The sequence below is a fragment of the Podarcis filfolensis genome (genome assembly GCF_964270895.1).
Source record: "Podarcis filfolensis genome assembly, chromosome: 16".
NCBI classification, from domain to species: domain Eukaryota; kingdom Metazoa; phylum Chordata; class Lepidosauria; order Squamata; family Lacertidae; genus Podarcis; species Podarcis filfolensis.
Genome location: NC_139620.1, coordinates 13,249,463 through 13,254,306, shown reverse-complemented (window position 1 = coordinate 13,254,306; position 4,844 = coordinate 13,249,463).

The following is a 4,844-nucleotide window of genomic DNA, read 5'->3' as shown; positions in this document are numbered from 1 at the left end:
AGCTAGAAGTATCAGATTATGCGAAAGGTTTTTCTTCACCTACCCAACACCTTGGGGCAGCGGAAGAGGAGCATGGGTACAGCACTCCCCCGCCCCAGGGCAGGAGCAATGACGTCATGTGCCAGGGCAGCAGGAGAAATGACAGACCTCGCCTTTGCTCCAGCATGCGGATGAGGCAATAACAAGGCTTTCAAGTTCGCTTGTAAAATTTACATTCGTTTTCTTTTGCCCACTTTTGCCTCTGGCTCTGCCTGCCACTGGAATGTGGCCCAGAAGGAAATATGGCCCTCGGTGTTAATTTCCAGGACCCACCCTATCCCTGTGACTGCAACTTTATTTTATCTGGTTTTAATACTTGAATTGCTATAACCTGCCCTGGGACCTGCTGGTGAAGAAAGGGTAATAAACGGAATTATAATAATTTATCCTAATTCGCACATACAGCAAGCCCGCTACTTACTGCGCATTTAACTTGTGCACATTCAGCTTCACATGCTTGGCATATATATACCTTAAATGTTTTGACTTATATGCAGTTTTGGCTTTTGGATCAATCCCTGGAATGTAACTCCCACGTACGTTTCAGGCTTAATGTATGCAATTTTGCCCTACTGAATGTATTGTGCCCATTGTTTTCATTGAACTTTGTATTTATATGCAGAACTTAACACAGCAGGTACATTTTTGTAGACAGTACTTGGGAGAACTGCATTGCAAAATTCAGAAAAGTGCAAATTTTGAAGCATAGCTGTGCTTTGGTTTGCTTATTGTTTTGGAACGTGTGACTTAATTAAGTTTGCTGCTATTATTATTGCTTCTTAATGGCATTTAGCTAAAGGGACCCCTGACAGTGAAGTCCAGTCGCGAACAACTCTGGGGTTGTGACACTCATCTTGCTTTACTGGCCGAAGGAGCCAACGTTTGTCTGCAGCCAGTTTTTCGGGTCAGGTGGCCAGCATGACTAAGCCGCTTCTGGCGAACCAGAGCAGTGCATGGAAACGCCGTTTACCTTCCCACCAGAGCGGTACCTATTTATCTACTTGCACTTTGACGTGCTTTCGAACTGCTAGGTTGGCAGGAGCAGGGACCGAGCAACGGGAGCTCACCCCGTTGCGGGGATTCGAACCGCTGACCTTCTGATTGGCAAGTCCTAGGCTCTGTTGGTTTAACCCACAGTGCCACTCACGTCCCTAATGGCATAATATCCCACCTTTTTATCTGAGGAGCTTAAGGTAGCATACATAGTTCTTCCCCTCCTCAAACAACCCTGAGAGTTAGGTTAGGCTGAGAGGGCACCGGCCCCAGGTCACCCCATGAGTTTCTTTTTTTTTTTTAAGATATTTATTGAAGTTTTACAAAAACATAAGTTTACAAAATGAAAAAAGGTCATATAAAAAGAAAAAGATATAAAAAAGAGAACATAGAAAAATACATGAAAAAGAAAAAAGAGGAATAAAAATACAAAATACAAAAGACAAATAGCTAAAAAAGAATTAAAAACAAATCCGTTTTTTGTAACTTTGAACTCATTAGCTTATTTCCTTGGCCTCCTCACACCTCCCCTTTTTGTATTCCCATTTAAATAATCAAATCAGCAAATCCTTACCCTCTTTCGTTTATCTTAACTCTGTATCTTAACATAACTCTATATTTTCATCCATTATCAATTCATTTTTGCATATTCTTATTAACTTTGTTGCTAATGCCACTTATTTTCAATCCAACATCATTTTAACATTCATTAATTTTACAGTATTTCTGAAGATAGTCTTCTTCCACCAACTCTTCTCCCAGGTCTCGGATTCTGCCAGTCATTTCTGCCAATTCCATATAATCCGTCACCTTCATCTGCCACTCTTCCAGGGTAGCTCTTGTGTCTTCCAATACTTTGCAATAAGTATTCTTGCTGCTGTTACTGCATACATGAAGAAAGTTCTATCCTTCTTTGGCACCAATTGGCCGACTATGCCCAGGAGAAAGGCCTCTGGTTTCTTCAGGAAGGTATATTTAAATACCTTTTTCATTTCATTATATATCATCTCCCAGAAAGCCTTAATCACCCCATGAGTTTCATGGCCCAGTGGGGATTTGAACCGATGTCTCCTGGGTCCTCGTCTGACACACTAACCACCACACCACAGTGGCTCTTTAAATGCAGAGTTGAATTTCTCCTCCCTAAGTCTAAAAATTACCTGACTGTGCCATTGGTTCAACGGCTGAAACTTGGGCTGAGGACTAGGGCCCAGGATGCAACAGTCTCTTTGGAATGCATGGAAGACGACAGAAATAAGGGTGTACGCCCCACATTTAAACATAGGGAGCCTGGGTCTCGCTGCAAGTACAGAGGCCCAGCCCAGCTGACACACACACGTATACACAGACTAAGAGCAAATACCGACACACCCTTTGGGGGCAGACACACACACACACGACAACGTGGAAGTAGCACAAGTGTCAGGCGGGCGTAAGCATAATGCTCCACTTGGAATTGCTAGGAGCTGCTTCCACCCCCCACAAAACAGTTCTTTCTTTTTCTCCCCTTCAGGACTGGCCCTAAACAATTTGGCAAAGGACAAGATGGTGCCCCCCCCCCATTCCATGTAGAGAAGGCATAAAGGTAAAGGTGCCCCTGACCATTAGGTCCAGTCGTGACAGACTCTGGAGTTGTGGCGCTCATCTCGCTTTATTGGCCGAGGGAGCCGGCGTACAGCTTCCGGGTCATGTGGCCAGCATGACTAAGCCGCTTCTGGTGAACCAGAGCAGCGCACGGAAATGCCGTTTACCTTCCTGCTGGAGTGGTACCTATTTATCTACTTGCACTTTGACGTGCTTTCGAACTGCTAGGTTGGCAGGAGCAGGGACCGAGCAACGGGAGCTCACTCTGTCACGGGGATTCGAACCACTGACCTTCTGATCAGCAAGTCCTAGGCTCTGGTTTAACCCACAGCGCCACCCGCGTCCCAGAGAAGGCATAGTGGCAGCCAAATTTTTGACCCGATCTGCACCTTGCATTTAAAGCAGTATTGCGTCACCTTGTCATGGCTTCTCCACAAAGAAGCCTGGGAACTGTGGTTTGTAAAGGCGCCGAGTGATGTTAGGAGACCCCCTATTCTCCGCACCAAGCTACAATTCCCAGAGTTCCCTGGGAAGAGAGACTGACTGCTAAGACTGCAGTTTGCATCCAACCAAGTTATACTCAAAAGTAGACTTACGTTGCGTGAACTCCCACAAAAAAGGCATTTTCAACCCGATCCTCGGGGACCAGGGATGCCAACTTGAATATCATATGGGGGAGGGGGGACAGGTAAGCCCCACCCTCGAAGCACACCATTTGAATAGCAATGCCCATCGGCTTTGGGGGGCCCCTGCTGCCCTCAAATATTTTATTGGGCAGGTGGCAAATAGACCTGAGTTTAGGAGTTGGCTCCTGTGTCTGGGACAAAAGCTGTTGACTTGTTACCTGAACTTAATGTTACCTGCATTTAACGAGGGCTGAGCATGCTCCGTGGAGGCAACAAAATGCTGGCTGGCTTTTGGGTGGGGAGAATGGAAAATTAGGAAGGAGTCGGCGTGGGCTGTTATGGAGAAACGCATGGCTGACTCAGACAGTAAACAGGAAGGCTACACCTCACAACGCTGCGGCAGGTCCCGCTTCTAACTTTAGAGAGGCACCCTAGGCGTCGCTTTCTCAACGATAAGGCTAATAAACGGCAGATAAGCTTCCTTGGGAAGAAACAGGATTCCCACGTAGATGTAGGAAAGCTCTGTGCGCCCTTGCGGTGTACACTCCCTGGATGACTGGCAAAACGGTCCCAGTTTGGGCTTCACGAGAACCAGAGGTGTGCACATTACCCAGAATCCTCTTTGTGGGGCAGGCAAGTTTCCATGATAAAGACACACTTGGGTGGAAAAGGTTTGCCCTGTGGGCAAAAAGTTTGGCATGAAACAAGCTGCGATTTCTCCTTGGACTTTTGGCAGAGAGGAGAGCCCGCTTGACAACAAAAGATCTCTGTTGCCAAGGAAACAGCGGCCGGAGTTATGCTAACAGAAATTAACCTCTGGTTCCTGGTTGAGGAGGACAGAGTTTCTTGGAACAGCCCAGAAGCTGGAATCGTGCCCTGGCTGCTGCTTGGGTCCACTCGGGCAGAATTTCTCAAGATCCGCTGGGGGTGGGCAGGAGTGGGGAGGTGCAGACTATGAATACTTCTTTTCTACACAGCCTAGTTTAAAAATCCATGGCATTGTCCAACCTGGTACCGCACTCCCTCCCAAAACACATCATGTCTTTGAACCTGAAGATCTCCCCTGCAGCGCTTTTCATGTTCTGCTCCTGGTTTATAACCAGGTGGGGAACAAGACAAAAGGCCCTAGAGATGGACTAAAGCAGCTGTGGGGAGCCTGTGGCCCCACAAGCCTAATCAGTCCTGTCAGGCCTCCCCATTTTGACCCATGAGACTGCTTTGGTCAAGGAGCCACCTGCTCACCTATGTACAAGAACTTAGGTGTGGAGCAGATGGAGACATGGCTGGGCTACAAAGGGGTTTTCAGGCACTGCCAAGCGGCCCATCAGCAGAACCTGGAAACAAACAGCTGCAAAGGTCCATGTGTGGCTCTTTTGCAAGACCTAGCGCATCACGGGATCATCGGGGCTTGCAGAGAAGTGTGTGCGGCGCTTCAAAGCCCCGGCAAACAGCTGTCGGGCTGCAGTGCAGGTAGAGAGGCTTTGTGACAGATGGGTCTTCCTGATCCATTGTGCTTGCTAAAAAGCTCTACCCCCTCAAGAAACAAAACAAAACGCCCCGCCCTTTCCACCCATCCCAACCCAGATAAGAAATACGCAGGGG